This window comes from Prinia subflava, chromosome 10, assembly GCF_021018805.1.
Source record: "Prinia subflava isolate CZ2003 ecotype Zambia chromosome 10, Cam_Psub_1.2, whole genome shotgun sequence".
NCBI lineage: Eukaryota > Metazoa > Chordata > Aves > Passeriformes > Cisticolidae > Prinia > Prinia subflava.
Window position 1 is genome coordinate 14,927,661 of NC_086256.1, and position 22,338 is coordinate 14,949,998.

General features: G+C 40.3%; 1 long non-coding RNA gene across 3 annotated transcripts in view; it reads right to left on the reverse strand.

The window, feature by feature from the left end:
* LOC134555645 (uncharacterized) overlaps positions 1 to 22,338 on the reverse strand; it is a 278,752-nt gene that overhangs the window by 35,749 nt on the left and 220,665 nt on the right. For 2 of the 3 annotated variants that reach the window (XR_010081466.1, XR_010081465.1), the window contains exon 5: positions 2,108 to 3,498. This is a non-coding gene — a long non-coding RNA (uncharacterized LOC134555645). Of the gene's footprint in view, positions 1 to 2,107; positions 3,499 to 15,517; positions 15,651 to 22,338 lie in introns of all 3 variants that reach the window. The other variant, XR_010081464.1, reaches the window with a different exon arrangement.

Here is a 22,338-nt window from a genome sequence, read left to right on the forward strand (position 1 = left end):
TGGCTCTGTTTCCACCATGGTTTAAGGATTCTCCTGATGTCTGTTAAGTCATAAAAATACAACAGTTCTAGTCACATTTCTGGTTAATCTTATGTGATTCTGCATGAGATAGAAAGTCCTTCCTCATGATTCTCTGCCTTCAATTATTTCAGTGCATGACTCAGCAATTGTCATGTGCCTGTTTTGGGGTGGTTTTATGCCATGAGTGAATGAAGGGCTCTTTATGCCTGGTTTCTGTCTCCTATTTGTATGTTTATGAAGAAGGCTGAGTCCCTTGGGAGGTGGAAGATACTATATTTGGGCAATATTATTACCATCATCTATTGTGATCCATGCCTGTGGGAAGATATTTTTTAAAATAATAAGTTCTGTTTTGCTAATGTAGCTATTGTTTAAATGTAAAATTTAATTAGAGTATTCACCCAGGGTGTATGTTGTGTAATTTTATAATACTACATCTAGATGAGTGTTGGCATTCTACCTATGTACTTAACCACACCCAGGAATGCTGGTATTGCACAATTACACACATCCTGTTGACTAATTATATAATAATTAGTATTTTTAGCATTCAAGTCAGTTGTGCAAGATTTTATGTCACTGCAAATTAAAGACAAAGAATAACAAATATATCTAGTAAACAATGCTGTCCAGATAGCTTCCTGAGCCTGGACAGAGTTTCCAGCAATTCTCATACTTCATTTTAAATACTTCATACTTCATTTTAAAATGTATGACATTTTCTACATGTTTGGCAGAAACTCTCTCCCCCCCTTACTATGGGTTATTTCTTTTTTATAAAACTGTTGAAGTAGTTTTGTATTCAAAACAGAATTTCTGCAGTCTGCCTCCTTCTGAGTTTTGATCACTTCTCATGACCAAAGATCATTTTTGGCTGAAGAGGCACTGTGATGTGCCTAGAGAAGGAAGATTGTTCTTTACAATGGCAACTCTGGAAGGAGTCTGGAAAATGCACTTTTGGTTAGCAATTACCTACAAAATATCCCATATACTGTTGTTCTAAGAAAGTGCTACTGATTAGGCCTTGCCACTTGGATTTGGAACAGATTTTCCATAAGCCTGAGTGGAGTGTCTTGATCTGGTTTCTTGGTTCTCATGATGTTCATGAGAGACTGGATGAAAAGTCTGGCTCACCATTTGGATAATTTAAGATCAGAGACTTTTTGTTGCAATCTTGTCTTACATGTGCTTAAAAATTTTTTATGTAATGTAACTTCTGAACTTGCTGTTAATCTGAATTCAGTCAAAATTTACAGAAGGTGGCACAGAGGCCAAGCCCTAGGTCTTGCCTAGGGCATTGTTTGATTAGCTGCAATGCACCAAGTGGATCACGTATGATGTTTCAGAGTGTTTCTGGCCTGCCATTGCTAGTTTCCCTGGAACCTTCAGTTGTGCACAAAGACTTGACGAGAAAGATGGAAAATATGGACCATGTTCCCACTTCCAACTGTGTTTGTGAGGTAAAAGAGGAAAAGTTATTTGGACATAGCTTCATTTTTTTTTTCTCTTCATGAATTTGATTTCTAACTTGTCAGTTACTGAGGCAGCAAATGATTTTTCAAGACCTTGGAAACAAACCACTCCCCAGGAGTTTCTGTTTGGACCGTTTCTCTTTTCATAGGGCAAGAGGTTATAGTGCAAGATTATTTCTGCTACTCTGAAGAGTAACTTTTGGCCACCCTAGCAAGTTAAAAACTGGCATTTTAGTCTGAACATTTGCCCTCGCCAGGCAGTTACTTTTTGTGAACTAACACTTCTATGAAAGCAAAGTGGGGCTGTTTGGAAGGAGAATGATGTGAGACTGCTGAAATAAATGACACTGTTCAGTTCAGGGACATGTGAAAGCCCCAAAGCCTTAGCAACCCCTCTACCCCAAATATCAGCAATACAGTCAGGACAGTACTGCACTTCTCTGCTGCTGGCAGACACTTAAAAAGGGGCCAGCGTTCTCAGTTTGTAATTGGGGCTCCTGTTACTTCTAAAGGCTCTTCTCTTATGTTCACTGCTTTCTTGCCTGGGGTGTTTCACCCATGACTGGTAGACAAGAAATTTCAGAGGGACAGGGCAACCATCCTCATCTGTTTACCTTGGTCACCACAGGCAAGCAAACAGCAGCCTGATTTCCCACTGAGAACCAGTGTTTCCTCTGAGAGCAGTTGCTTGAAAAACTTCTAACATAAGGCTGCTGTTGACATGATTGGTCAAATCTCTCTTTTCTCTTCTTTCCTAAAGAAAAACAAAGTCACAATGAATCTACACACTTTGCTATGTCCCTCCAACAGAAATGCTGTGGTTCATCTGCATATATGATGAGCAGTATGTCATTATTGAAAATAATCCATAACAATAAATTGCACCTGGCCAGCAACATAAGACCAACTTGCTTCCTGATGTGATTTTAAATGGCTGAGATATTAAACACTGAAAAACGGGGTTTATAATGGAAATACTGACAGACTATTAACTATAGCAGTGCTGCTCTAATAAATGAAATAGCCTGTCGTAATCTCTAATTCATAAATATGCAAATACAAGGCAGAGGATTTGCTCCAAAGGATGTCTCTATAATTTTAACTGACCTTTAGTGGTACTAAATGAGCCTGTTGCTTCTGGTTTGGTGCATTAAATACAAAGTACAGGGAATCCTGTCTCTCTGCATCCAAGGCCCACTTCAGTTCCCATAAGTGCCAAAGGCAAAATCCTTGTTACCTTCAACAGGAAAAGTCTGGCCCCAGAACATCTAGAATGTGAGACACCTGGCATTAAACTGAACTCCTGACTGTACTTGATTTTAATTCTGTTCTCATCTGTGTTAATTATTATTATATTAATTCATCTGTTTGGGAGAAATTAAGCACACATTTGCCCCATGTGTCAAAGAGCTTGACCTGCCAAAAGGCACTTACTTGCTCAGTGATAAACAGACCATCAACACAATGATATAAATGTTGAATTTTAGCCAGTTTCCTGTTCTGCACCAAATGGAAGTAAATCCACTGACTTAATATTTAATAACCTAAATGTAATTTCTTTTTTCTGCCTCGCATTGCACAGTAAAGAATTGGATGGCTAGCAGTTTTGCAGATTCCCAACCCCTAATTATTTTAAGCTATTCATCCTGGTATCTGTCCATTGATGCTCAGCCAAATTGCCAGCAGGGGAGAGATCTGTCCAATCCAGGAGCTAAATGAGTCACTGAGAGTCAATCTGTTTTTTTCCCTTGCTGCTGGGATTTCCTTGGGTCCTGGCCTCTCTGCTCCAATCACACAGACACAGCTCCAGGCGTGGGTCCTCTCTGGCTTCAGCTGCCTCCTGTCTCCCGTGTCTGCTCTGCTCATCACAGCTGTTGATGGGCTCTCTCCGGCTGCCCACAGCAGACCAATGCTTCCACCACACTGCTCTTACAGCTCTTCTCGGAAGGAAAATGAAGACATCTTGGCCTTGTTGAATTTGCTGATGAAGTAATACATCAGGTATCTAGACGGAAAGCAAACCACATGAATAAAATGTGTCATCTGGGTTAGATACTAATTTATTTGCCTTAAGTTCTGGGAACAATATCTGCAGTCTTTCCAGAGAATTTGGTTAAGTTCCATAGAAACTGAATACTAACGTGATTTCTGTAGCATGGAAGACAAATCGGAAACAGAGAAAAAATAGACTCATCAGAAATATTAGCTGCTCACTATTAAAATATCTGACAATGCCACAAATACAATTTATAAACAGGAACATTTAGAGCCTAACTTTTCACTAGAAAGCAAATTCCCTGCTTTGTCCCTTTTAGGGACAGGATTCAATTACACAAAAATATGCAGCAGACTTAAGGACTGCATGTAAGATTAAGATAACTGGTATTTCATGGTAAATGATTAAATTAGCTGACACAGTTTTATCCTGAACTTTGCCATTAAAACTGACATTTTTGTGCCACGCACATTGTAGGCTGCTGGTAATCTAAACTGCCTTTCTTCTTTCAAAGACTTTAAATAGCTGAAGAACTCTTGTTCTTTACTCTATTTGCAAATGTCTGGAAAATATATCTACAACATAACAAGATGAACTATGCACAGGATTTTTTTTTCCTCATCTATCATACAAATACCTTGAGAAAACAGCAAGGAGGTTCCAAATGCCCAGATTAAGCTTTGCAACATGCACTTTAATCAAGTAATTTATGTGACTCTACAGAGATGAGAACATGCTGTCCTCCTCATGGTGAGTGAAAATAAAGAAATGACAGAAGTCTCTTACTAAGAATTTAATTATTCCTAGTATATAATTTTAAACCACTCTGTTTATTCCTCTTCCTTTCAGGCTTGCTTTTTTATGATGGCTGGAATTATGGGAATAATTTTGATATAAACCAGACATAGAACTGTATGGATGGAACGTTGTCAGAGCTGGTTGTAGTCACTGCCCTTCAGTTGAGTTAGCTGGGAAGAAGGAACTCAGCTCCTCAGTGAAGATATTTCAGTCTTCAGGCAAAGTGCAGGCACTGTCACTGCACACAGCAAAGAACAGGCCAGTCTGACCAGAGACATGAACGATGAGAGAAGCACAGTCCCTGAATATTGCACTGAGACACCACCAGACTGGGGGGGAAGAAAAGCCACAGAGGCACTGCAGAAATGAAGAGAGGTGCCAGGACATGCAGCCAGTGCACCCCTATGAGAGGCCAAGGTGAGCATAAGGAGTGGGCTCTGGCTGAAAGAGGTCCCACGGGCAATTGGATGAACTTAAGTTTATTTTTATAGCTGTTTGTCTTGTCCAGTGGTCAGAAAAACAGATCTTTGTCCTTTCATTGTAGATACATACAGCTACATAAAAGCAGTTTGTGACTTTCACAACACTTTCTCCCCAGAATTAGTGCAACCTAGAATACCTCAAATTTTTAGCCGGCCATGAGGTTCAAAAGAAGTAGCTCTAACAATACAAAAGCACAGGGACTAAAATACTAGTCCAGAACAGCAGTCCAGCACATCCAGTCTTTCAGAAACAGGATCCTTACACACTTGTGAATATGATGCAAGAGGAATGACAGTTATTATTATAGACTACCTAAATGGGACACTTAATTCCCCACCCACAGGCTCCAAAAGTTGAAGATTTATGATGAAGTCATGCATGCATCATATTTTACTTCTTTCTGTGCACTGGCACAAAGATAAAAGAAGTCTCCAAACACTAACAATAGAATTTGGAGAGGTAAAGACCTGTCTCTTTACATGAACTCTGTACTGGTAACCAAGGTCTCTGCTGGAAAAGGTAGTGGAAGCTCAACAGACACCAAAAACCTTTTTATTCCAGAAGAGAATATGGCCCTTTATTCTTAGTGCAGACTTAGCAGAGGTGTGTGTATAACAGGAATGCTATGTAATTTTGTTGTGGCAAAAATTTTGGATACCTTGTTATCCATGAACAGTTGAACAAGACTTTGGATTTTTTATGTCTTGGATCAGTTCTAATAATGAAGAAGAAGAAGAAACACAGCTTCTTACACAGCACCTTTCCCAGCAGTTAAAAACTGCACTTTATACAGCAACCACACAATCACACCATTATCATCCCTGAAAACCACACCTTTCATCCCTGAAAATCATGTGGTCCTGAAGTCAAAGAAAGGCCCACAAAGACAGTTTCACTGTTTGAGAGCTCATGCAAATGTTGAACATGAATGGAACTCCTGATTATCAAAAAATCAAACCTGTATGATGATCTCACAAACTATGTTATTCAATTAAAACTTCTCATCTCTCCTATGTTTCTTTTTTTTCTTTTGTCTTTTAAAGGATACAGCTACCTTTACTTTCTTTTTGTATGTTTTAAACTTTGAAAACCTTTCAGAGCAGAGGTTACATGAATTATCTAGCTTTCTTATTCCAAAGTGTTTCACTGATCATTCATTATTAACTGAGTAAAATTAAGGTAGCTATGATAAATTTTGGTCTATCTCGAAGTATTAGAAAGGATATGAAAACATCTTGTTCGCAGTGCTAACTTTTAGATGACATATGACAGTACAGGCCCAGTTTTTTCACTGTCACATACTATGAGGCTCGTAACAACCCAATCATTTGTTATTACTTTTTTTCCCCAATTGCTAGGCACTAATAGTTTCAGCCTGCTCTGCCACTTAGCAGATATAACCATGAAAGGACTGGATGTGGGTAACAGGAAGCCTATCAATATCAGAGATTAGGATTCTAAAAATTGTCTAGTTATTTCTCTAATTAATGTGTGTTCTTGAAACAGTTCTACATACATCTATGCCTGATGTGAATGCTCTGGAGAGGAAATAAGAAGTCTGTGGCTACTCTTATATCTGGGTATCATGTCCTTCAAAATATTTCAGTAACTGGTGCTCTTTTATTCAATATACTGCAATATAATGTACACAAAATTTGAAATACTCCTTTTCAATGGCTGAACACAGGAATGAAACACGACAGAGAGAGAAGCCATGTTAACCCAGAAAAAAAAAAAGGAACCAGCCCATTTTAGTGAGTCAAGATCCTGGATACAATTTGCTGCTTGTCACTTGACTATCTAGACAGATGGACTAGGCTGAAGTCAGTGGGGCGACTTGTGATGTACTCCACAACTGAACATATTTGGAAAAAGCTGTTATACTAATTTACTCATTTACATCTTAAAATGCTTGCAGTTTCTCTGCAGCTACAACTCAGCTTGGGTTCTCCTCAGCCAGAGAGGGCCAGGCCTATATGTAAGAGAACCAGACAGGGACAGAAGTTGTGCAAAGCTGGCCATGGACTTAATAAGAGCTTGATTCTGTACCAATGAAATCAACAGGAGTTTGGCTCTTGTTTGCAATGGGAGGTGGATCAGCGTTGTATGCCAGCTGTTCCCTGCTGGGTAGGGATAATCCCTTTGAAACAAAATATTTAACTTGTTCTCACTCTGTTGTTGTAAGAATGCTTCCCATGAAAAAGCTTTCATGAGAATTAAAAGGTGTGTCCCATTTTTATTTCCAAATACCGCCCCCGGTATATAGTTGCTGATACAAAAGAAAAAACCAACCCAAACCTCTCACCTGCTATTAAACCACATGAGTTTACAAAAAATGCCACAGAAATGAGTTCTGGGATGGAACGGAGTCACCTGTGTGTTCTACTGGCCATGACAGCACTTGCACTTTCCTCAGCCAAGAGATGCAGCAAGGAAACATGTTAATTCAAACTGCAATTGAAGGGGGATCCCATGGGCAGAAGTAAAATAATTGAGCTCCCTGCAGGCAAATAGAAGATGATAAAAAATCCAAACTTCCAACAGTCATGAAGGGAGTCATGAATAACAGTGAGGGAAAAGTATTAGAGAGATGGGAGCTAAGGAAGGACAGTTTTAACAATAAAATCTTGTACAGGTGTCCTCCAGTCCAGATCTGAGTACAGCATTTAGTCCCAGTTGCTGTTTCTGTGTTTTGTTTTCCTGTTTTACAGTGAGAATGAGGTTCTAAAACATGGCTGATGCTCAGGTTTCTCTACAGATCAGCAGCAACAGTGGCTTCTTCTGGTCCCTGCATGTGTTGGTCAAGTTCAAAAAGAATGTGAAAGTTGGGCCATTTACACCAGCTCTCAGTTTGGTTCACTCCCTCTCACTCCTCTGGCTGAGGTCTATTTGGCCAACAAACCTGGAACATAAAGTCTGCTAGATTTATAAAGCAATTATTTAATTTAAAAAGTCTCTTTCGTTGTATTCTAATGGGATTTCCACAAAATACAGAGTCCTCCACAATATCCAGGGAACTTTTGTTTACATCATAAACTATGACACTTTTGGCAGAGCTCTAGAAGACCTAAAGAGAGGAAACTTCCAGAGACAGAGCTGTTTGGCCTGGCAACCGGGAACGGAGCCTACGGTAGAGTTACATCCTCCAGAAGCAGGAAACGTATGGAATCATTTGAGCTTAAGAGACTGTGACACTTTTATAGAATGAAAGGAGGAACTGAGAGATACAGTGACAGAGCTGGGAGCAGCAGCTGGCTGGCTGTTCCACAAAGCATTCCCCTCATAGATTTTTATGACTCTCCTAGCCCTAATATTAAACACTTGACCTTTTTGTCAAATACTATTCTATATTATTAGGTTGGATGATTACTTACTAAATATACCATCTATAGTAAATAGGAAATTGTGTAGTCTGATACTTTTAGTCTTAGACCTTTCAGGTATTGGTCCTTTGGCATTTAACATTAGAACACTGAGTGCTCTTATATTACCTTAAGTCCCTTGGTAAGCAAGAAGTGAGCAGCATTTTCACAGAGCAGAGGGGTTTCTGAGGCAGCATTACTAGAGTGGAGAATGCTATAAACGCTGTGAAGTCAGGGGTAACTAGGAGCCAGCTGATGATGAACAATACACCTTAATCCACAGCCTAGGAATGAGTGCATTTACTTTTTAAAATTCTGTAAACCAAAACTTTGCAAATGACTCTGCCCTGTGCCTCCCGCCCTGGTGAACTATTCATCCCCTCCCCTCTCACATACAAAATGGTACTAATGTTAGGAGCAGAATTAATCATTTGCTTTTTTACCTCTCCCTCCCAGCACTTCATAACCTGTTTTGGGAAACCCTGCTGTAAACCACTCCCTCCCATAAATCCCTCCTCAAATATTTGGATTTAAAGGTATGTGGTTACAGACAGTATGACCCTGAATTTGTGAATATTTATAATAGTTTTGGAAGACAAAAAAAGATCAAAAGTCTTCCTGGAACTTAATAACAAAACTTAATGGTTTTAATAGGATTGGATCAAAATGCTAGTGCAGAAACATCTATCACCCTTAGAGGACAAGCTGAATGAAGAAGAAAAAGAGACTTATTAGTAAACACTGTGGAGCTTATTTAGAAGAGCACCCCATGGAGTCCATGTAACATATTTATAGTGTACAACTTCAGCCTGGACATAGATTTATGGTTTGGGTAAGTGATTCCTCATTACCAGCAAATGACAGAGCTGCTTTATTTTTCAGCAGACCGGGTCTGGTTCTGATCTCAGTCCTGAAATGTAAGGCTGGTACAGCTCCAGTAATTTCTGAAGAATCATTGCTGCCTGATACCAAGGTTTCAGTTGGTCTACTGGATTTAATAAGCCAGCTGCTCTAAATCCTAGGATAGACTTCCTCTCTGTAAAAACAGGATGGTACTTGTTAGCCAAGCAAAACCCAAGGACGCACCCATTTATGTGAGCAGAGGATGAGCAGACCAATCTGCAGGATTTGGCCTCAGATTTGCAGAGCTGTAATTATATTTTCTTTGATTACACACAAGTGTGATGGAGGCAGCCTATGTGCAAACCAGATAACATGACCTTTCTGCAGTTTAACTTCTTGCTATTAAAACAGGCGTGTTTGAGAACTACAAGACCTACAAAAAATTAGGAAAAACCAGCCCTTCTAAAATCACAGTATCTGAAAGATTAGTGAACAGTCAATCCTAGTCAGAGGCACCACCATGTTCCTATAACTGCTGTCCACTTTGGTCTTTAATAACAATAGCAAGATATTACTGAAGCTGAAGACACTCCACTGCAGTAAAACATGGTTATTTAGCAAACAAATACATTCAAAATAAACTGCTGGAAGCCTGCTGTGCTCCCACATCTGCCAAACTGAGTTTCTCCTATCTTCTCTCTTTGCAGATGCCCTCTGTGTTTCTTACGTCACCTCTTGGCACACACCAGTGCAGTGACACGTGACAATGGGAGGCTGAGGGCAGTTCCTGGCCCAGAATGGGAATGAGCTGGGACTCCTCCACAGTCCTGAGCAACACCAACCTGCAACAGTGGAGCTTCAGCAACTGAGAATTTGCTCCCCAGGCATCACACAGATATTTGCTGATCCCAGAAAGCCACAGAGCAAGAAAGCGTGGTTGCAGGCCCTGCAACCCCATCTGTTAGATGTTTCAGTACAGAAGTTTGTGTTCAAGGCCTTAAGCATTCAGTCCTTGATTAAAAGATATACCTCTACAGCACAGGACAACGCTGAGAGAGCTTTTCTGGCCTAATCACAAGAATCAGCACATACCTGTTTATCTCAGTGTATTTCTCCCAGTTGCTACATGCAACTCATTGAACCCACCTGCCTGAGCTACCTTTATACTTCAAAGAGGTTTACATCTGCCCTAGCTGGAGAGCTAAACTTCAGAAATCTACAGGCAAAGTGATGACTAGTTCAAATGCCCTTTTATATATGGATCTTGTCGTTAAGTATGGTCAGTCCTTGGCCATGTTCAGCTCCCCCATCAGTAGGTGCAGAACTGGGCATGGAGCAGGAAAACAGTAACAAAGAAAAGATGAAGTAGAAGAGTTGTGTCACATATAAGATATTAAATAGGGTTTTTTTTCTGCCACTCCTACCCTTTTGTCTATGCTACTGACACAAAGGAGATAAAAAAAGTGTTTATTAAACATGGCAGGTTTATTTGCACCATTTAAGAATTTGGCTCAAGAAGTAAAATCACTGTTTACACCACAGCTGGCCTTGGTTCATTGGTTTTGTTACACTACCTAATCTCTCTGCTAAAGAAAAGGCATTCTAATTCTATGTAATTGCAGTATTGCCTTGACTCTTGAAGTCCATGGAGCTCTTCCAGGACTACCATGAGTGCAGAGCAGAGCAGGAATATAAAATCCCCTTACAATGTTGGTGCTTAAAACAGAGAGCTATATTTGCTGAAGGCTCCTGTAATTCTCTGAACTGTTAAAAAAATAGAGTGATATATGCATAAACCACTTTCAAACACATGATAACATTTGCCACCCTATCCACTTATACCCTAAATCAGCAATTTGCTAGTCTGTGTAGCTTATCAGAGGACTTCAGTAGTAACATTTTACTGCACAAATTCCATTAGCTGTACCCATGAAAAGCCACTTCTAAAATGGTGTTACAGTGATGAGTTTTTCCCAAATAGTTCAAGTGAAATAACGGAAATTAAACACAAAAGTCCAGAGCAGGAAGTTGGTAGCAAAGCTGCAAAGAGCATGGCAAGAGACCTGGTACCAAGTTTAGCAGGCCAGACCACGACAACTCCCTCAGCTCAAACCCATTCAAATTACTTAGCTGTCAATCACAAAGTAGGACAGAAAATTCTTGTCAGCAGCTAGTGGACGTTAGCCAGTTATCTGTAACAAATTATGTGATTCATTCTCAGAACTGAAATTAGGAAACAACTAGATTTCACTGAATCTGTTCGTCGTCCTGTGTACACCATGCCTACTGTCCCTCCTTCTATCTGAAGGATTGTGTTTCTCAGTGAACCTAACAACATCTGATGGCTTCCTTGATGCAAAATCTCTCTCTTGAGAGTGATAAATAAACTATTTTATATTATTGAGAGTGGATTAAATGACTCCACATAATGGGAAATCAAAATTCAGATTCCATCTCTAGAAGACCATTTCCCAGTTACACCATTTTGTTCTCATCCTGCATGGTTTTCAAGCACAATTTACCAATTGTTATGTTATAACCTCCCATAGTCAATCAGACTTGTGGATGTTTGCCCTCTTCTGTATTACTCAAGGACATTAAACGTTTTACTTGGTATGGATCAAACACACACAGATATCTGATATAAATCATTAGGACCTTTGGCCAAAACATATGTTTTAGCTGTGGGCTTGTTTTGCTATGGCTCACCATTTTTTTTCCATTAGCAGAAAGGATAACACAGGCTACATTTGGTGAGAAGTAGTTTTCTTATAAATCGGGCCAAAACACAGTGGCTCGGCTTCTTCATCTAGGATCTTCAGGTCTGCACTGCAACCAGACATGTCCCAGGCACCATCTGCCCGTCTGTGCAAATGTCAGCACAGTTACACCACTGCAGCCAGGACGTCTTGAGAAAACAGTCAGTCATGCTGAGAAAGTCTAATATCCTCAGCCACAAAGTTCTAACAACAGTTATAATGGTTCCATAGCTCAAAAAATGAGAACATGCATACATAAGGACAAAAATTTGACACATGGGAAGTGGAAGGTGTTATAAATACAGTTGCTGGCATTAACACAATGTGTTATATTCTAAAAAGCAAAGCATAGCAAATACGTCCTTTTAAAACACAAAAGCAAAAGCTTTGCCTTTACCCACTGATGTTTCTAAGCTATTTATGCTCAGTCCAGCTCCTGTCAGCTTATCACAAGCTGCATGTTTTCATTGCAATCTACTGCACAGCATCACTCCAGCTCAGCTGGCATCTCTTAGAAGGAAACAAGATGGATTTCACTCCTTTGCTTCACATCTACCCCACATCAATTCCTATACGTAGAACTCCCTTTCTCCCTGTAGCAGTGGGATGGTGGTGGGCCAGCTTCAACACCTCACTCATCCATCTCCTTCTCTGCTCAGGCACCTGTCAGCTTCCGTGTTTTTGGTGCAAAATGCACCATTTTTCAGGCCTGAACATTTCACTGGAATGGTTTATGTCTTGTTCACTAAATATCACAGCAGGGAAGGGAGAAAAGTCAGATGGCCTTAATAATAAGGCTTTATTTTGAAAAGTCTTCGAGTGGAGCATCTGGGGCCTCCAGAACACACTCCCTGTGGTTATGTTGAAATGGTTAAGGAAGATGTGCTAACTAGATTCTGCAATATTTATTTTATTTCTGCTATTATAGCTGAGGCATGTGACAGGCATATACTGTCATTTCAGTACAGTTTTGTCATCACTGATGACAGAGAACGTGACACATGAATAATACACTGATATGCTTTTTAAATAAGAAGCAAAGACCTTTCAAGACTGGATACCATAGAAAGTAGCAAATCTGCATACCAACCAAAGATGGATACCAGTGATACACTCCAAACAAAATGGCTGGGCATTTAAGCTAATCTTGTTTGGCACAGGGCAGGTTGGAACTCCAGATGGATGTAAGCCTGAGGGGAAAGACACATCTGCCTACAGAGTAACTGCTAATACTGATGTGAGGTTTTGTATCATCTTCCCCCACTTTATCAGTGGGATCTAACTTCCCTTTTTCACACAAGGGTCACATCACTTCACCTGTTACTTTTACTGGTTGATTAAACCAACTAAGCAATTACCTGTCCGTCCTGTGGTCTATTAAGGCAGGTCTCATTGCAAGACCTCTGCAGACAATCAGCTGTGCTGAATGTTCCAATTTTATAGCTCTTGAGACTCAAATTCCTAAACTAAAAAAAAGTTTATCTTCCCACTTAATAGTCAGATTGTAGGTTTGGATTGGTGACCTTAGCAATTTTACAGCAAAGGTAGGAAATTTCTCTCATGGTAGGTTACATGACTTCATCAGACTCACATACATAGATATACATACTGTAATACATTATTTTAACTTAATATTGCTAATTCTTCCTGTGCTTTGCCACTGCATCTGAATCAGACCAAAGTCCAGACATGATGTCTGCTTCCTGTTGCTGTTTCACGTTGCTTTTATGGCAAAATGGCTGATAGGAGAGAAGAAAGTCTTTGAAGTGTTCTGACAATTTCTGTCAAGAAGATCCCAAAAACATGGATAAATGTTTTTTTCTATCCCAGAACTTGCAGCTTAAAATACCAGCGGGTTCACTGCTGTTACTTTTCTTATTCAAAACCCATATGAAACCACTTGAGGATATTGTGAAATGGCATAGGCTACAATGTCATCAATATCCTGATGACACCAAGCTCTATGTCTCCTTTTCATTGAAGCCATATGTTACAGCTTCCTTGTGTCTGGCAGAGATAAGACATGGATGAAAGCCAGTTGGCTGAAGTTTTCTCTAGATAAGATGAAGGTAGTATATGGGTTTGGCAAGGGAAAAGTGTTTTGAGTTGACAAAAAATCTGCTTCCAAAGTTGAGGGAGATTCCCATTGTCAAAATGCACAAGGGACTCACTGCCTCATCCTGAGGTCCCAGTGCCAAAAGTGACCTGAATCTATGTGTTTCTTGCTAGATTTTACTCACAATGTGCTTACTGGCTCTCAGTTGACCACTCCGTGTTGGCCAGGCTCACAAGGTCAATAAAGCTCTGTTATGCCCTTGTCATTACTGTCAGATACTGTCTAGCCTATTCATAAAGATGTCCAGTGACGAAGACTCTGCCTTCCTGATTTTCTTCAAGACAAGGGATCAAGGACAAACTCTGATTTGGGCAAAGTAGCTCTGTAGGCAGAGTACTGCACCTCTTGGTAAGGCTCACCACTGTGTCCAACAAAAACAGGCAACTGGGAGAGTCAGAAACTTTCTAGCAAATAAGTAAAACGAAGACGATATTGAATTAAGCTTATAGAAGAACAAGGAGGATGACCAAGCAAGAGCCATGCTGGTCATTTTTTAATTACTATATCTGCTAAAGAGATAGGCAATATTTATGTAAATTACATAGACTCCATGTAGCACAAAGAAGTTACTGTTCTTCCTCCTGCTCTCTTAATGAAATTTATGATTCTGCTATTTATTAAATCCTTCTCTCACATGTGGAAATAAAAAAAAATAATAATCTTCAAGACACCCCCAGAAGAGCACAAGAGGCAGCCAGCTGATGCAAACAGCATGTCAGGGTTTTATGCAAGAACTAGGAGTACTAAAAAGGGGAAGCAGATACTTCAGAAAAATTCCTGATAGTGTTGGTGTTCAGGTAGGCTGTCCAGGGAGAGAACCACAATGTGTTCTCAAACCATTTTTGTGGTTTTTTGGTGACTGTAGCACCACTCATGAAGCAGTTATCCAGCTCTGTCTCGTGAATAGTTAAGATTTCATGGCTTTCTGACTAGATTTTAAGGGGAATGTTGTGGGGCCCTCATGTTTCATGCCCTGGAATTACAAACTGCACAGTGACCATCTTAGTACCTAACATATAAATTAATTTAGTATAAATAACAGCCCTGAAGAACTGCAAGCTTTGTTATCTGCACATCAGAGACGTTTTCAGTGTTTTAAGAAAAAAGCATGTAAATCTGAAGACCCTGAGGTTTCCACAGAAACCTCTGGTTAAAAAGAAATGACAACAGACTCACACTCGAGGGGAAAGGACAGTATGGCTAAGTGAAAAGAACAGCTGGGGTACATGTAATGTTACAGTTATTTTTCTGTGCTTCCTCTAGGATGAACCAAAGACCTTGTTTTGCTGGAGTGCCCTAAAGTCCCATTACACATGTCAGGAAAGAACCTTAATGTTTTTATTGGGACCCATATCAGCACATATAACATGGCCTTTGAAGATGAAAAGATTTTTTTTTCTCTGCTTCCATTTGTTACCTCTTGGTTGACATGTTCCTATATGGACACTCAGTCCCCACATATCTGTTCCCTAATCAGGGACATCAACAGCATCCTCAGAGGGAAGAGTCTGGAACATCTATGAAAGTCAGAAGTGTGAGGAATACATCTCAGATGATGCAGATGCAGTCACTGCTGTATGATCAGATAAGCAACATTGCAAGTTCATTTTTGTATGCTAAATAAAATAAAAATGTCAATATTTACACATAACCTTCAAGGCTCTTACATTTGCAGCTCTTTAGTATTCAGTGCAGACCGCATTTTCTTTAGTCCGTTACCAACAGCTTGGAAATTTAGTTAGAGGATGCAACCCAAATGTTCCTCCAAATGTTGTTTCCAAATGGTCATCTTGAAAAATGCTGTTTAAAAAGATGAAACCTTTATGTGAAGATATAAGAGCCCATGCACAGAGCAATATAAACAGCAAGGAAATCATCTGAAGATTAAAACCACTAATGATAAAGATATTACTGTTAGGCATAGTTTAATTTGTTGGTAACTAAATCACCAGAGGCTTTTTACAACCTTCTTGGAACCTGACTATTGTGTAGTGCACATTCAACCTCTAAGTGTACAGTGACACAAACAAATAAAAGCAATCATAACAGTTGAAATGTAGTTAGGGACACAATTGAGAACATCTGTATTGTAAGCAGAAATAAATTAGAAATACTGAAGTGTTTTGTAGCTGTGAAACTGAGGGATAAAAAAATAACCTACAGCACCTGGATTAAGCAGTTGTAAATAATGTATAAAGGAAAAATCTCATTACCCCCTGTGTAAACTCCCCCCCAATGAAATATATTTTATGAATGTTGCATCACAGTAATAAATGCAGCATTTGTTTTCCCCATAAACTTTCCATTTCATGACTATAAGATAGTTTGGATTTGGAAATAATGGCCAGTGAATGTACTGTTTGCAGGATTAGTTTCCTCCAACAAGCAGCTTTGAACTGACCTTCAGTTTTTTTGGGCTAAAGAGCAGGGACTTACACAGGCTTAGCAGAACTCATCTTTGTGCCTACAAAGCTGTGTCTGTGTTCTCCAGTTGCAACAGAACCATACTATACAAACAAATCCAAAAGGACCACTAGAGAGTATTTAGACTCTGAGCCTTGAGTGTTGTAATTGCCTGGTATCATGAAAGATTTGATGAGATTGTATTAGGTAATGATTAGATACAAATGTGGAAAGTTTTCCCTTTGTAAAAAAAGAGCTCTTATAGTAGAGTGCTGCATGCTGCAGGATACAGAGCTTCTACTTACAGTAAAAAAGAGCAAGTGCCATACTAAAAATCTGTAATACTTTTGAGTTTCCAGTTTTCCTCTGCAAATATTCACAATTTTGTGTAAAAATGCCAGGACCGATTCCTCGCTTGTGTCAGCTTTGCACTATCAGCTTCGCTGAAGTACTTAACAGATTTATTCTAGATTTAGGCAGTGTATTACTGTCAAATTGAACCATTAGCTTTCTCTGGAAGATATCTTTATTCCCCACATATGAAAAGGGGTCAGGTTCCTGATGATCCAGGGCACCAATCACTGATCCCACTGGGGGGTACCTGAATCATCTGTCCCCCGATACAGCATCAGCCCGGTGAAACAGGTGAGAATGCGCATGACACGCTACAGAGGAAGTCAGCATCTAGAGTCAAACTGAAACCTAACAGATTACAAATTAAAAGGATAAGAACTTCCCACTGCCTGAGAGGGATAAAATGTCACAAACATAAAAACATCATAAAGTTAGGCTTGAGTCTGGAGTGCTTTCCCTTTATGATTAATGATTGGGCTCAACAAGGATGGGAAGGGCAAAGCAAAATTCCTCTTGAACCAGCTTAAAAATGCCACAGCTAAAGAAAAAAATATAGGAACATCAATTTAAAAAAATAACAAAACAAACCCCCTCTACTAAAATGTAAAGGTCAGGAAAGATTTGGGTGTTTTAAAATGCTGTCTTGAAGAAATTTCATAAAGGTTAAGATGTCATGTAGTTTCAGAGTTATGGGCACTGGAGGGGGGTCCTTGAGTGCCAGCTATTCCTCGGGCCACTCACTGACTGTGAGCTGCAATGACAGTGGACAGCGGGAGGCTGGCAGATCAGAAGCTATCACCGTGCCACTGGGGAAAATCCATGTCTTGCTCCCCAAAGAATGAAGGTCTGTGTGAATATTTCAGCATCTGAGATTCAGGCAGCAGATAAAATAGAAAAACATGCCTTAAATATACGGGTCTAATTTAAATTGTCAAGAACAAACATATTCAGCATTCAGGCTCCTCAGCTCAGTTCACTGTGCCTGGGAGGAGCAGGAGGCACAGCACGCACGTTAGGAAGAGCCCGAGGAGCTCCTGGTGGCAGCCTACCCTGCACAGTTCCATGCTCCAAACAACATGTGGATTCCTTGTGGTTCCAAATCCCTGAGGGCACACAGACAGGCAGGACACAACAGGAGCTGTAATGCTTCTTTTTCCAGGTGTTACAGATGAGAGCAGGAAAACCAATACGACTGGGGAAGAGTGTGGAGGGCATGTTTTCCTTCATTGCGCTCTGCCATGCCCACTGGGCAGTTGTTAGGGCAGCTCCCTCCTCCTGCAGGCTCTGATCCCCTTTCGCACTGACCTGGTCCTCCTGCCTCACTCATCTCGTTCTCCAGGCCCCCTCTCTTCTCTGGTCTTTAGTTCTCTCATACAGCATTGCTGTTTGGACTACAGCTACTGAAAAAAATCCCAGACTTTGTGGCTTGAATTTTTTTCCCCTCACTCTCATCTTCAAGATTTTCAGGCTTAAGTCTGTATCAACGGAGTAAGAGATACCCTTTCTCTGCTTCAGACATTCCCTGCCTCACCGCCCCACCTCAGGTTCCCTCTGATAGCCCATTTTACCTTTCTTTCTGCTTTTGGCATGCTGGCTACCCTAGGGATTTTGGATATTCTTCAACAGCAACTTGGGGAGGAAAAAGCCTGGGATTGCTGCCCAAAGCTCCTCCATGGGAACTGTGGATGTAGGGAAGGCAGAGCATCCACCACTATCTCTTGACAAATGAAACCTATTTCAAAATGAATTTCACTTGCAGACAAAAGGTGAACCATGAAAAGGTGAACTATTTGCTGTTAATGATCAAACAATTGCTGGACAGAGACTGTAAAATAACACAGAGAGAATAAAATCTTAGGAAACCTATACCTGTTCTGGACAAATGTTACATAGAGGGTAAAATTCTGCAAATGTCAAGTATTTAATGAACAGAAATAAAAGAATGTTGTCATCAAAATACCACCAAGACTCTTTTTCATCACATATGGATGGTACTGTTCCAACTGAATAAAATTATCTTAAGTTATTTTAGAGCTTAACCTCTTTTACCTGCTTCTACTTTTGCTCTATTTTGTCCTTTTATATATCCATCTGTTGCACACTGCAAGCTCCCTGTGACAGCTACCATGAGGCCTGATTTTCAGCCCTCTCTCTGGCAGCTTTGCACTGCTCAAGAGAGCAGAAGGGAAAACAGGTCTGTCATCCTGAGAACTCCTTGGATTGTGAGGTCTTGCTCAAAAATCTCTTGCCCTGCAATGGGAATATAGTAAGGACAGGACAAGACACAGCTTCAGAACCCTGGATTGCCAACCCAAGAATGGGGAGAAAGGTAGCTTCGTTTATTTTTCCCAGCCCTTACACAGTCACATACTATGTGTAGCAGGGTATGGCTACAGGCATGTGCAGCAGAGTGTACTCTGGGTCTCACTGCTTGCCTTTTTTTACTCTTTGAAGAATGTCATGCAAAATTACAATGCTGTATAAATAGTGACTATAATAAAAATAATAATGGCAGCAAAACTTTCTCCAGTGTTGTATTTCTTTTTCCTTGGTTTTACATAACTGCCTTGTTTCTCAGAAACACCCTCCAAAAGTTGCTATGTTTTTCCTGCCGGACTAATACATACAATTATTTCTCTGAAAAGCTGAAATACTCTGCTCTAGGTAGCAAAACAAGATGTTAGCCCAGTAAGCTTTGATATGGCACAAATGTAATTAACTAATAATTATTCTTTTTAGAAAATTAATGAATCTTTATAATTCTTGGAGAAAAGTGAAAAACTGCATAGTTAAAATGGTTCTTCACTCAGCAAAGAAAGCAAACAAAGACATTTTTCTTCTGTCCACTGTGTATGTCTGGGTGGACAAAGACAGAAAACCCAGGCTCACGTGCATAGGCAAAGCAGCTCCCACATCCCCTCCCCTTGTCCTCACCCTGCAAGCACACACTGTGCATCCGCGGAGCCTCCCGGCTGCTGCCTCACATGAGTCTGGTTTTATTTATAGTTTCCCTCAATACAGAAAACGTATTTGAACACATTTGTCTTTTCTCCCTCTGTCAGAGACACAGATGTGTATGTATACATATGCATGCGCATGCAAAACATTCACACCTACCCTACTCTTGAGTTTAGCATCAAAATGATGTTGTAACACATTATTAGGGCATATTTTTCTATCTGAAACTGGCTAGATTTTCCCCTAACAGCTGCACTCTAGATTTTAATTAAATAATACCAGTTGTGCCTTATTTAACTAAGCCAGCACATCTTCCTTGTGTCTGGGAATACTAATTTTTAAATTTTATTTATTTTTTTCTAATGATTAGGCTTGTATTTTGATCTGTAGCACTCTATAGCTAAGAAAACCTTCAAATCAGTGTAACATTACATAGACAAGGAAGGGGCATTTTTTTGGCTAGGGGAAATCTTGGCACATTTTTAGCAGGCTTAATTTAAGCCAGCAAATTTGTCCCTGAAAAGCAAATATGGGTGTAGTCAAACTCCTTGTAGCTTTGGTTCTCTGATTTGCTGCTGCGAACCTACAGACAACAAGCTGAAGGCCATCTTCCTAGGCATGTTCCCCTTAGACCATGAAAAACAATTAGTCTTTGGAGTCATCACCTCTGTTGTGATGCTATTTAATCAAAGAGTGGGTTTAGGTAAATTGAGTATCTACAGTGTTTGAATATACTGATAAAAGAAATAAAAATTGTAATGGATCCCTGATCCATTCAGAAGGTCAGCATCTTCAAAATGCCCTACAAAGGAACCAAAGTAAAGGTGTATCATCAGCTTTGATATCCATGGGAAAGCTCATGTACAAGTGAAAAATGGAGACTGAACAACTCCTTCCTTCTGGTAAATATTGTAATAGGTTTTACTTCATGTTTTTTACCTGGAAAATGCAGCTCTTGGTACATTTGCCTCATAGAAACTACTGGTTACCAATGCAAAAGCCCATGGAGAATAGGAGTAGCAAATTGTTCAAGAAAATTGTTCTTTTAAAGAGTAAGAAGTCCCCTCAGCCTTAACACAGTGCAGATCTTGCTCCTGAATAGGAGAGTCACAGAGTGACTGCTGGCACAGCAGAGGTTTGGAACCTGGCCCTCCTGTATCACCTGCCTACCAAGCTCCATCACCAATTACCATCAGGTCAGTTGAGATCTACATGACGAGCAGGAAATAGTACCTGCAAAATCAGCTCAAGGGGGAACAGGGGAACACATCTTGAAAGCTGTACAAGCAGGTGGGACCAGCCCGACTCTGTGCTGGTGTGATTTATAACAAGAAAAGCAGGGTGCACTTTCTGTGGAACTTTATTACCGCCTTGTCCTTGGAGGCAGCAAATGGCTTCTCCTCCATATCTGTCATATACACACTATAGGAATAAACGGAGCATGCAGAGCGTGCTACCCAGGAGCTGCAGGGTGGAAACAGCCCCTGCCTGGGCTGGGGGAGGCAGCAGAGAATAGAAGTCACTACATAAAAACACGTACCTGCAAGAGCAGCCACAAGTCTGTAACTTTAAGACAAATAAATGTATTTGCATCTACAGGGAAGAAGTCTGCCATATCTGAAAAAGTCGTGAAGATTTTCTCAGCCATCACACAATTTGTCTCCATGATACTTTGCTTCCAGTGTCATGTACATTACATCCTATCTGTCATCGGAGTCAATCTCAACAGCTGCTTGACATGGCTCTAATCAAGACAGATACAAACCTCAGTAACAAAGGTATTGTTGCCCCCAAAGCAAAGTTGACACAATTGGCTGGTATGTTTATTTAAATAGCTCATATCTATCCTGTTAGCACATTCCAAATCAAAGTCCACATTGTTTATTTTAAAATGAATTTTGGTCTCCTGCACTCCTTTGTTTATGAATGTCTGTATTTCTGACAGCTGATAAAGGGCATGCTGAAGATTTACAGTATCCACAGCTGGTTGTGTGGTGCAATGGGACTTTCCCCACATAAGTTTGCTCTATGTGCCTCAGCCACAGAGAAAACTCTGCGGTGAGAGCAGTCTCATGGTGAGGACAGCTTGTCTTGCCCTGCATTGTTTTTCCTTTCACTGTGGGGAAATTGCTGCATGTCACAGCCTAGCAAAAGTGACTCTGGGACAGCCTGAAGTCCTTCCTCAGGTGGAATCTTTGGGAACAGAAGCGGTACTGGCTTCAGTGTGCCTCATGCCCAGTCCAACAGTGCAGTTTCCACAGCCATCAACTCTGACACCAGGCAAAATCGTCACACGGCGTTAAGCACGAGTAAAATTTCATGTTCCATTTAGACTCTGTTTATTTATACCCAAGTAATTCCACTGCCTTGTTACTGTGTAACTCTCAAGGGAGTTAGTCTAGAGACTCTTGCTTTTGCAAGTGCAAATTCTATCTCCTTTGGCAGGATTCTGTCTGTACACCAACTGCAAAGGAGCAAGGACAGATGGAAAAGAGTCCATGAACTGAAATACCTGGAATCTTTGGCTCCAGGTCAAAAATGTATCACTTCTGGCCATCTTTGGTCAATTTGCTTCACACTTTCCCAGTAGGGGCACAGGGATCTATGTTGTTCAAGAACTTCACGTTTTTCCTTTATCATTAGAAACTTGGTGTTCAAAGTCCTTGTGAGATGGTCAGGGCAGCATCATATTCTCTTTCAGCTGTGCACATGCCAAGAAATTTGGAACATTTGGAATGCTTATACATTGCACCACATCACCTTATAGTTTACA